Here is a 12,643-nt window from a genome sequence, read left to right on the forward strand (position 1 = left end):
AATGGATGGAAAGTCACGGCTTAAAGAAGCATTCCAAGTCCTAATGTGCCTTTCAGCGTAAGTGTCCCAGTAACAAGATAATTTAAATATGCATATACAGCAAAACAGGTGTCTTTACAAATGAACTGTCAAGACTTTCCATTACCTGTATACAGCACTGATATGTAATGATAAAGAACACTTCCCAAATTCTCTCTCCAAAATAGTCATATAAAATGCTAATTGAAAGAACACGGTCAGGTAGGGCCTCAGGAAAGGTTTTATTAATGTAATGGCAAGCTAAGGAGGACGTCTTCCAACTAAATGTAGGAGAGACCATGTTTTTTGGGGGGCTAACTTCTAGCTCCCTGTCTACTCCTTCAGGCTCTGTCCTGTATGAAGGCCATAGCGGGGACACTCAATGCACTTAATGAGGGGGGGCCAATATGCTGGCAGGATCCTTTGTCAGGCAGCCCCCTCTCCCTCCAAGAAAGGAGGCTTGCAGGCTATCAGAGCAAGCATTACCCCAATGTAAGAAGGGGGCTGAATGCTGACTGGCCCATCATACTGTGACTGCTACTTTTCTTTTAAGTCCTCTTGAACTTTCCTTGACAGAAAGAGACTCAACTCAAATGACCAAGAAGCTTGCTTGATGCAATCTCCAAAACAAAAAGAAAGGTAGTCAGCGCAGCTAGAAATGTACTGTAGTGGTTTCCTACATTCAGCATTGTGCTTGCTTGAGAGCTTCTTGAAGGCTAACAGCCACAATGCCAGTGTGTGTGTGCAGATTCCTGTGCAAGGTAAACAAGATGGCTTTCAGCCCATTTTAAAACTTAGCTATACAAGGCTACAACCACTCCCTGACTGCCAATAGAGAGCAATAATGCAATGGGTGGGGGCTTCTTCCTCATCCTCTATAGAAAGCAAGCTGGCCATTGATTAGTCAAGTCTAGTCCCCAACTTTTTGGCCACTTATCCATCCAGGGCTTCCAGTTTGTAGTAGCATAAAGCAGTATCATCCAAGAAGTACAGAAGTATATAAGTTCCAAGAAATACACCAGTAAAAATACACAGTGAAATATGTACAGCCTTCTTCCCAAACACTGAAAAATATTTTAAGGCTTAAGAGGGTTGAGGAAATATTAATAGGGCATGAATCACAGTTTGTTGTAACTCCACTACAATATCAAATGCTACAAACAAGCATTTTTCAATTATTCATCTAAACAAATGGATCTAAACCACACACTATCAGACCTAAGTTTCCTTGCACATTTCACCTCAGCACCTTATAAGCCACTCTTCCCACCTATTAAAAGTCACAGTGACTGAATATGACAAAGTAAATAACAAAATCAGCTTGGCAAAATAAACCTGATCTGACTTGGAAGTCTACCACAATGAATACACCATCCATCCTACACATAACCAGCCTACCACAGATACTATGCCAAACAACACACCATGGAAACTTAATACTAATATCTGAACATCTCTCACCATAAACACTTATTTACCTTTGTACAACTCTGTGCTTAGCCGCAGGTATACTTTTAGAACCTAAATTCATCTTCACAGGTGATTCTTAAAAGCTGGCACTATACTAATCAGTATATTTTCCTTGCTAAAATACAACATAAATACTGCCTGAAAGTCAACAATTTTTTTTACTACACCATCTGAAAAGTCAATATTTTCTTACCAAACCAAAGTCTAAAATAAACTGAGTGTTGAGATACCGTATTGAGAAATAGTAATTAATGCCACCAATATTTTACTGTATAAAATGCTTTGCGTCAAAATGGAAAATCATTGCAGAAAAAGGTAATCATTCATTCCAACAACAGTGATACTAACAGAGAAGTAATGGTAGACATACACGGATGTGACAGATAAGGATACAGGCCTTCAGTCCCACTCCGCTGTGACCAAATAATGTGACAGACAGAGGGGGTTTGAATCTCACTACTGCTACAAAATAACGTGAGGTACAGGGATTACAGAACCTAAATCCATACCACTGGCACCTATTGTGCATGTAATGAGTGATTGGCCTCAACAACTTATGACAAATATACACTACTGATTTAGGTTAAGCCTGACATCTGTCACACCCAAATAAACTTAACAGTGCCAAACACGCACTGCTTCTCCAGAATTTCTCTCATCACAGCCCACGTCCAACTTCTTCAAGTGCAGGCTTACCAACTGCAACTGAATCTTAATGCACACATGCACATATACCACGTTTCCCAGGAGGTCTACTGAAACCTCTCCACCAACTGTACTTGTCTGTATTCGCAATATGCTGTCAATGATTATATTATGAATATGATACCAAGATCTCATTCAACATCACTCTTACTGTGATACAACCAACATTAAATTTTAACAGCTGATGGTCAGACAGTTACCATTTAAAAAGGGTGGATGCAAACAATCACACCAGTGCTGCCAGGATACCCTTCATTAACAAAACAAGTTATCAGCCAGAAGCTTTTACAAATGTACAAATTAAAACACTTTACTTTTACAAAGATCCATTTTTATGTACAAGACTTTAATGCAATTTCAGTGGGAAAAGAAAATGTTACATGTGTATATAATAATGATAGAAAAAAGCTAACAATGGCATCTGCTGCTATTTCCAATTAACTACTGTAGATTCTGAAGCCTAAGGTTAAAGGCTCAACAAGTCTGTCATCCAGAAATCACTGGTTTAACTTTCTCCACAAGTCAGAATTCCCCAAGTCCAAATAATAGTCTCAGACAAAACGTAAGAAAATGACTGTAGAGGTTCAGGCCTGTTATACTCCACTGAGGTTACAGAGCTCTCTCCCACAAATAGAATCGGTCTTCCTTACAAAACAAGCTGCTAGAATGCACATGGGTCCATTCTACAGTAAGGTAATTCAGCTTGTCAAGGAAACAACATGACAACAGTAACAAATATCATATCACTGAAAGAAAACAGTTACAGATTCTACACGTCTGCTGAAATACACTCCTACTTGCATTTTAATCCCATAAAAAGACACAACATCTGACATTTTGCTTCTCAAAATAATTCTCTACTCACAGTTTAACTATAGTCATGGTGATAAAATAACTGATACAAATACACTGAAGGTGTAATGCAAGAAACAGATGGACATCACAAGCCACCAAACACAGACCATCCAATAGACTCCAGTAACACTAACTTTGAAATTCAACTGCTCTAAATATAAAATGCATTGCTTTCAATTTTGAAACAGAGGGAATGAAAAAAAAAAAAAAAAGAGTAATTTCTGCCAGTGTGGGTTGCTCGCTCTTGGAAAACACCTGCAATGTTGAAAGATGGACTGGGTGATTAATCAAGTCAGGCTCAACAGTGAACTATGGTACAGATCATGTACAAATCAAGGAACTGCCAAAGATGACAACAGTGAAAGTGAGCAAATGATCCCAGCTCTACTATGTATGAATTTACTTTACAGTTTATCAGCATAAACAGAAATATTTTTAAAAGTCTCAACCCAACCAACAGTTTAAGCTCAACCACAACTACATCAAGAAAAGGGATATGCCTTTTGTAATACAAACGCAGGGCTTTAACATTTTAGACGACAGTCTCTGTATGCAATATAATTAATACACAAATGTTTGGACATCTGTGCCCACCCTAGATTTATTTAAAATTCTAAAAGTATTAAAAGAAAGTAGATTCCAAAGAAACTTATCTAAAATGTTTATTGAAGTTGTTTGAGACTTTTAAAATAACTGCTTATGGTGATAAGAATACACAGTAATACTTGAGTTTAAGTAAGATGGACAATGATTAGAAAAATAATTCCCATCATACATTCAGACTCCAAACTGTGGGCAGTAAAGCCAAAGGAGGTGGAGTTTCAATATATATTAGAGAGAGAGACACCTCCAGGCAGGTCAAATATGACGCACAGGAGACACTCCAGGTGCAGTTAACTGTTGACAAGACCCCAATTCAAATTATAGCTAGCTACCGGCCCCCAAATTTGACTCAAGATGCCCACTCCACCTATCTGCATCTCTTCAAATCTATCAAGATTCAACCCTTTACCCTGATCCTGGGAAACTTTAATTACCCAACCACAGATTGGAAAAAATACTCATGGCAGAACACAAATGCCCAGAGATTCGAGTTTATCAATGCAAATGCCTTGGGACAGCTAGTCAATACCCCCATAATAGGTGAGAATATCTTGGACTTGGTATTAACCAACATGAGTAACCACTGCAGCACCCCTACAGTATCATCCTCCCTGGTAAGATCCGACCATAAACCGGTCACTTTCGAAGTCACCATCTCCCCTGACCCCCCTCTAGCTAGGTCAAACAAAAAAAGTTCTCCAAAGCTGATTGCAACCTCCTGAGATGAGGTATAAACAGCTTCACAGCCCCCTCCCCCACTGTAGGAACTGACATCAATGCCCAAATCTACACCAAAGTACTATACAAGCATTTACATAGATGCATGGAATCAGGAAGGCCTGACAGGACAAAATCATCCTCCACAATGAAGAGTAAACCTGCCTGGTGGACATCTGTAATAAATACATTATATAACAAAAGGAAAAAATTGCTGTCCAGGACCAAGAAGGACCAGGTGCCCAGCTGGAAGCAATCTCTCCTTAGCCTGAACAAGCAAATAAGAGCAGTAGTGAAATCATCTAAAGCCAACTTCGAGTCCAAATTAGCCACATCTACTAGAGACAATCATAAAGCCTTCTTCACATATGTTCGCAGTCTCAAAGGAAGAGCCCAGATCTGTTCAGAGCTGGTGGTCAAGGACACCACATACACAAATGCTGTAGATATAGCCAATCTACTGGCTGACAGATTCAGCGAAAACTTCTCCCCTCTGTCCCCCCATCAGTAAATCAGGACATCTCTAGGGAACAGGTTATCACTGCCCTCTCAAAAGGCAAAAAATACAGCCTCCATGGGACCCGATAACATCCCAGGCTGCATCCTACATGAGCTCAGGCATGAACTTGCAGCACCATTACGCACCCTATTCAACCAAAGCCTGAATACCAGCTTTGTCCCAGCCATGTGGAGGACAGTCACTGTCATCCAATTACACAAAGGTGGAGCATCCACCGATCCAGGAAATTATAGACCCATCAGCCTAACTAGCCTGACCTGCAAGGCCATGGAATGGAATATCATGGACCTCATTAACCTCCAAACACTCAACCCCACACAGTTTGGCTTTGTCAAGGGGAGATCATGTCTGTTAAATCTGACTGACTTCTTTGCGACAGTCACCAAAGCCATGGACGAAAGGGAAGACGGTGCACACTGCCTACCTTGGCCTAGCCAAAGCCTTTCACACTACTTGGGCATAGTACATAAACTCTCTCAACTAGGCATCAATTCATGTTACCAGATGGGTAACAAACTGGTTCACTAATAGAACCCACCTAATCAAAATAGGGGAAGCCACCTCAAGCAGTAGACCCATAACGAGCGGCGTACCCCAGGGATTGGTCTTGGGGCCTCTGTTATTTGGGATATACTTCTCTGAGGTGCAGGCCAAAACCAGTGGGCTATGGCTGACCAAGTTTGCAGACGACTGCAAGATGGGTGCAGTCATCAATTCTCCAAGTGATGTGGATGTCCTCCAAGAGGGTCTCACTCAAACAAATGACTGGTGCCAGAAACATGGCCTCAAGTTGAAGGCCAAAAAATGCATCATCATCCCCTTTGGGGAGAGTGATGTCCCCACATATCATCACAATAACAACAATGTCACAAGTACATAATCAATAGTGACGGATTTGGGCATCCAGTTTGATATCAACCTGACATTTGACCACCATGTTGCTTTCATTGCACTGAAAGCTTTCTACATGGCCCACCTCATAAGTAAGGGTATCTCATCCAGGAACAGAGAGGTCATAACATCCCTGCATTCTTCCCTTATAAGGACAATTATCGAGTACAACGTCGACTTCGGTATGTACCTCGCAAAGCACATGCAGCAGCTGGAGTGACCACAGAGGTTCCTCACCAGGAGAATCCAGGGCCTCAAACATCTGCACTACACAGACAGGCTAAAAGCGCTGTCCCTCTACTAAGTTTTATACAGACTCCTCAGAGGTGACCTCTGCCTGGCATAAAAAGCAATCTCAGACCCCGCCTTGATGGGACTGCTGCATATCCTAAGTCAAGCTCCACACGAGCAACCCATACGTGCAACTTCAACCTGGCCTGTGACATCAATAGGACTTGTTGATGGGGCAGATTTGTGTCCCAGAGACTCCCCCATCTGTGGAATAGACTCCCTCTCCAAGTCAAGCAGAGTACCCCATTATCCCTTTTTAAGCGCAACCTGGATAACTGGATGGGAAACAGAAAATACACCCCTGGGATTCTACCTGTGTCCCTGCTGGACAGGGGCTTTGGGTGATGACTTGTCTAAACATGGGCTAAACTCTTGGCTAGACTGATAAGGGCCTCAGGGCCAACAGCATAGTAACCTGCTATGGTCCTATGATCCTATAAAGCTAGCCAAGTACAAGGAGGATTTGGCAATTTGTTTGTAATAAAGTTTATAACTGGAGGTCATTAAATATAAATAAAACCAAGAACCATGGTGATTCTAACACCAGGTCTCAGCACAGACTCAGAACCAAGGGAAAATGCTACTTATGGATATAATGATGATAGAAATAGCATCTGTTGCTGTTATTTCCAATTTACTGAAGATTTGGAAGCCTCACGTTAAAAAGGTCCAAGAAGTCTGCCATCCAGAAATCATTAGTTTAACTTTGTCCACAAATCAGAATTCTCCAAGTGCATGGTCTGGACACTTTGATGGTTAGATATCTCTGACTGCCAACACTGAAGAGGGCTCCTCATCCCATACAGATACTGATCTGGATTCTTTAGGTGACTCAGGGGATAAGAATAGGCAAACTAAATTTCCTCCTGCATCCAATAATCAGACATATAACAGCTCATAGAACACAGATATAGGATAAGTGGCATGAAACATATGCAATCTAGCAGTCATACACACAGCCTTTCAAATACTTCAGCATGTTTAAATGATGGCTCTATTTTAGACTGCAACCAACTGGTTCTATATGTTTCCAAAATAATCTTGAGTGATATAAACTGCTGCTTGCTGAATAATGGACATATTTTTTCCTAATTCACTTATATCACATAATCACATTGCTGTTGATTAAAATAAATTTGTAGAATTTTAAATTTTAAACTTGAAAAATATATATTTAATAACTGGCAAAGCATAATCACAGGCACTGGAATCTGATGTAGTTTATTTTAAATTTAAGAAATCTCACTTTCAACTACCTTAGTACAATCTTGTGAGAGTATTCCAGGAAGCTATTATGAGGGACTTATTTTGTGAATCTTCCACAATTTTAGATGGTCTGGTGATAATCTAACCCAGACAGAAAGAATTTCCATGCAGAAATTGAGACCAGTTACAGAACTGTGTTTGTCATGGTTTTATGGGTTAACTTTCATAAAGTGATTACAGATTTTATACTAAATTGCTTTTGGATCCTACCCCAGTATTTCAAAATAAAACCACATTTTTTTTATAATACTGACAAGATTCAGAGGTATTCAGTCTCAAATTTATTACTGAATTAAGGGTAAAATCCCTGGTTACATAACAGTTTTTCATTCACTCAGAAATTCATAAAAATGTGGATAATCCACCAGGTCACCCTATTGTTAACAGAAGCAATTTCAGCATTTTTGATGAAATACTGCATACCTTGCTTATCTCTTGTACTCTCATGTATAAAAGACACAACAGAATTCTTACATCTTGCTTCTAATACACATGCTGAATTAAATTGGTATTTGTATACTCTGGATGTTTGGGCACTATACACGCATTTCTCATGATGTCAGATTATGGCCATTAGATATTGGCTGGAAATAGGTGAGTGGTATACTTTTGAATGTCATGCTTTTATTGTTTGATTTACATAACTGGTTCTGATTAATCATTTTCTAAATTGGCAAAGACTCTTCTCTACAGAGCAAAGAAACTATCATGATAACTGCATTTATACCATTATACTCAGATCGGTTTACGGATTTTTTTGGAACCCAATATAACCTATGACTCCATGCACACTACTTAAAAAAAAATATGACCGAGATCTTAGTTCAAGAAATGTCGCAAAGCCTTGAATAAAGATGGACAAAGCTGCTAGCATAACAGGATTTCTCCTATCACGCAATGCCTGAAGGAAATGAATTCTAAAACTGAAATGTGTTGTCATTACTTAGTGACTTCACTCCTCAGTGATTTGTTGGAAAACCACAAATTTTGTGAGGGACAGACCTAAAATATGAGACAAAAGTTTGGACTTGTGAAAATCTGGACACTTGTATACTTCCATAGCATATACTAAGGGACCGGACTTTTTTCTATTGGTATATGCTCGATTTACAATGTGCATGCTAGTTGGACTGACCAATCAGTGTGCACGTTTCTGAATACTAACGAGCTATCATTGTATAATAGCAGATATTGATACTGCAGTGACTGTGAAGGTCTGTTACAGTTTCAATGAATGGAGTGGGACAGCTGGATTTATGTTAGTTTAGTTCTTTAAGAAGGTCACTGTTTTTATAAAATGTGAGTTAAACAGTGAAGCAACGCTTTGGGAGGTATTGATTGGGGATGGGATAGTTTGGGTTGGGTTGATTTTCCAGAATTAAGCAATGTATTTGTTGATTTCCGAAGTTTTTTTTTTTTTTATTTGTTTGAGGATGAATTCTGGGTGCTATTGTAATATGCATTTTTGTCCTGTTTTACTCATTTGTTTGCTATGGTTCCTTAACTGCCTATATTGTTGCAGGGATGTTTGAGACTTGCAGATGAAGCCTGGAAGCTGTGGCTACAAATCAAGTTCCATGACCAAGCAGATGGTTTATTTTCAACCCTCTTGATTCATAATGGAAATACTGCATTAAATGTGCCCACTGCTTCATCAAGGGGAAGAGTTTAAGTGGAGCCAGGCTGATCTGGAGCAGGCTGGAAAGAAAATTCCTTCATTAAAGCTTCTGAGGTTTCTGACCGTTATAGTGATGACACTTTTGGTAAAGTTTGCAGTATCTGATTATGTAGCTTAGCTGGTGGCCACTTTATCTATTGGGTAGGGTACCACTAGTAGCAACATTTTTTTGGGTGGATGTCAGAATCTAGTCTAAGATGGATTCTTTAGCTGTGGCCTTGTTAATTCTAGTTGAAGTCTTAACTGAGAGAAGCCATACAGCTGAAATGAATTTGTTGGATTTTCTAGAGTTATCTTTTGCCAGTCTGTGTTAATATCTCCTAGCAAGATGGTTTGCAGTCTTATGTTGGAAGAGATCCAGGAGAGGATCTCTTACAGGATGGGAATATTGTTACCAGGCAGTATGTATATATCTTTGGTGTCTAGAGATTTGGGAGTATTCAGTTTGACAGGTGAGATGAGAAGTCCAGCATTGCTGAAAGTGGGTCTAGTATCACGTTAAGTGCAGGGATTTGAAACAATGTTGTACAAAACAGCAACTCCACCTGCTTTTTTGCTGGTTCTCTCTAGTCTATTATAACCTGGTGGGAATATTTCTGTATTTGTGGCTATGAAGAGATCAGGGGAGTAGTAGACTAAACAAACATGAACTTCTATGATTTTGTTATAGAAAATATCCAAAAGTCTCCTAACAAGGCAAAGCAAGACAGTCTGTAGATAAAATATCAAAGAACCCAAAAGCAGAGTAACACTGTAAGAAGGCACAACATCCAAGTACGCAAATCTAAGTATAAAAATCCTTTATTGTACAATACAGGAGTTTTATACTTGGATTTACGTACTTGGATGTTGTGCCTTCTTACAGTGTTACTCTGCTTTTGGGTTCTTTGAGATTCTGTTATAGAGACTTCTTAGGTTACAGTATATTATTTAAGTCCTTGGTGGTTGGAGAGGTAACCTGTTGCCATTTTGGGATGTGTAGGGTCTGGTTTGGTGGGGTCTGGGGTTAGACAAGTGGGTTTGGGATTGGGATGTATATCCCCTCCCACTATTATTGTCCAGTTAGCAGTTTGACTACTGACTGATCTTATAAGATTTAAACAGAAAAACATATGTGCACCTAGTTTAAAAAACATTTTTCCAAGTTCTTCTAATGAACTCAAGTTTCTAGATGGTCGTTGTACCACTTGGACAGCTATGAGTATGTAAGGGATAGAATGCAGAAGTCAATAATTTTAGATTGGAGGGGGGAAGGAAACTAAGAGAAGGAAAGAGGGGTGCTTAATGCAACAAAATTATTATAGCACAGCCATAATTCATCCTTTCACCTAAAACCTAGGCAAAGTTAACCACCCATTTAAAAACCTACATCTGAATAAAAAAGATCATTAAATTAATTCACCTAAGCTCTGTTCACAGTTAATTTTAGGAAACATACTAGTAAAAAAAATTAGATCAATAAATTAGACATTAGCAAAATACAATGGACTGCAGTCACCTAAATTCTATGCACTTAAAAATTGAAAGTGGATGCATTTAATTTCAATAATGAAATACCACCTTTACAGAAGACTGAAATGTTGTCTGTTAACAATAATACCAAAATGAGACTAATACCATACCTTTCAATATACAAACATTAAAAGTCATAGCACTGGCCTTTAACAATCATAACAGAGTATAAAAAAAGAGGTGCACTTTCTTATTTTTCATAACAGAAGGTCTTTGTGTACTAGATCCTACACAGTTCATGATAGGGAATCTTTGTACAAGTTTAATTTATTTATTTAGTATGGCATGTACCTATAAATAGGTCTGACTTTATGAGGAACATCAGTAAACCTAGGAGAAGCAAAGACAATCTAAAGCCCAAAATCATAGCACTATGTACAAATTATAGCTGTAGAGAGAGAGATGACCAGTGCAGGTACAGTGGGATCCTAGACAGTGCAGGTGATGCATCTAATAAAAGTGAAAATAAAGAAACAATCAAAAGTCATGAATGATATTAATTAGCCAATCAATTTAAATGGTATTTTTTTTAAATAAGTACCCAACAGCAGTGGGCCATTAAAAGAGTACAGCTGATGTGAAACTGTCTCCAGAAACAAAAGCATAATATAAATGCGGTAACTTATTTGAAAACGGATTTGAAAGTCTGCAGCACTAACTGAAATAAGTGGCAAAAAGTAAACAGTAGCATTTCCAAACACACACAAGATCACTCAAATACGGAAGGACTACACAGAAGCAATTAAAAAAAATTCATCAGGCAGTCCAAGTTGCAGAAATAGCCTTTATTTCTATACACAAGCCTCAAAGATGAAGGGAACAACCAGTACAAGCCCAGCCAGCATACTAAAATGCAGAAGTTATTAAGCTGCTCAGATGAGATGCAGGGTTGGAAGAACTCTAATCTGACGTTTGACCTCAGTACAAGCATTCAACACTCTTTCTCCTTCCCTTAATAATCACAATCCAAAATCAAACGAAACAGAGTCTAAACTGGCCGTAATCTTTTATTATAAAATGTAAGCGCTTTCAGGTTAAAAAACTCTTCATCAGACAAGCTTCACATAATCATGACAGTCTTTAAATATTAAAACATTGCCCCCTCCCCCCGTCAATGATACAAAGTATGCAGAGTTAAGATGGATCATACAGTTGGCTGCTGACAACCCACCTAGGTTAAATAGTTCTGTACCTTTAAAACCAACGTTAATGAAAAGGCGGGTCAAGTATAGAAAGTAATTGGTTGCTTTTAGAAATGTTTTAATACTTAAAGACTGTCATGATTATGTGAAGTCTGTCTGATGAAGGTTTTTTTAACCAGAAAGCACTTAAGTTTTATAATAGAAGATTACGGCCAGTTGGGACTCTGTTTCGTTTGTTTTTGGATTTGTTCTTACAAGAGGTTCGAGAGGAAAAAAAACAAATATTGCCAAGTCAGGATGTGCCATGCTGATAGACTCCTATCCAAGAAGACTGAATGTTGTAATTAATCATAAGGTGCTTCAACAAAATATTAGTTTAAGGGTGTGCACACTTATGCAACCAGCATATTGTACATTTTTATTTTTTATATTTTTCCCCTAACAAATTTGTTTTTCAATTGAATTGTACAGATTATGGGTCACATTAAAGGTGGGAAAAGTTTTGAAATGATTTATTGTGGTCTCATTTTTTTATATCACAAAAACCTGGCATTTTAACAGGGGTGTGTAAACTTTTTATATCCACTGTATATAGAAACGTATGAAGAAGCTAAGAAGATTTAGTTGGTGCTTCGTGGTTACCTGTACATAATTGCTACTGATGTGGTTTCTAAATGTGCGGTGGTAATGATTCCTGGTGTATAGTATTTTCACTTTACTAAACTACTGTGCAACAGCGGAATTAGCATATTTAAGTAAGAGGGTGTAAGGGTGCAGGGGAGGCTTTCCTTCCTGCAAAAAAAAAAAAAAAAAAAAGAATCTTTTTGAAAACCTTTCCCTTGGATGTTTCTGACTGTATCATGTTTCAATTACTTGAATTCAATTTCACTGTCTTCTAGCGAAACTGGCATTTAGCCATTTTTAATCATTGAATTCCTTTTCACTGAAATATTTCAGAGAACTGTTATAAACCTC

General features: G+C 38.5%; 1 protein-coding gene across 1 annotated transcript in view; it reads right to left on the reverse strand.

Moving 5' to 3' along the window:
- Nucleotides 1–12,643, reverse strand: part of MTX2 (metaxin 2) — an 802,678-nt gene that overhangs the window by 625,291 nt on the left and 164,744 nt on the right. The window lies entirely within an intron of this gene.

Source organism: Protopterus annectens, chromosome 6.part1, assembly GCF_019279795.1.
Source record: "Protopterus annectens isolate FY-2018-M chromosome 6.part1, PAN1.0, whole genome shotgun sequence".
In the NCBI taxonomy this organism is placed as follows: Eukaryota; Metazoa; Chordata; order Ceratodontiformes; family Protopteridae; genus Protopterus; species Protopterus annectens.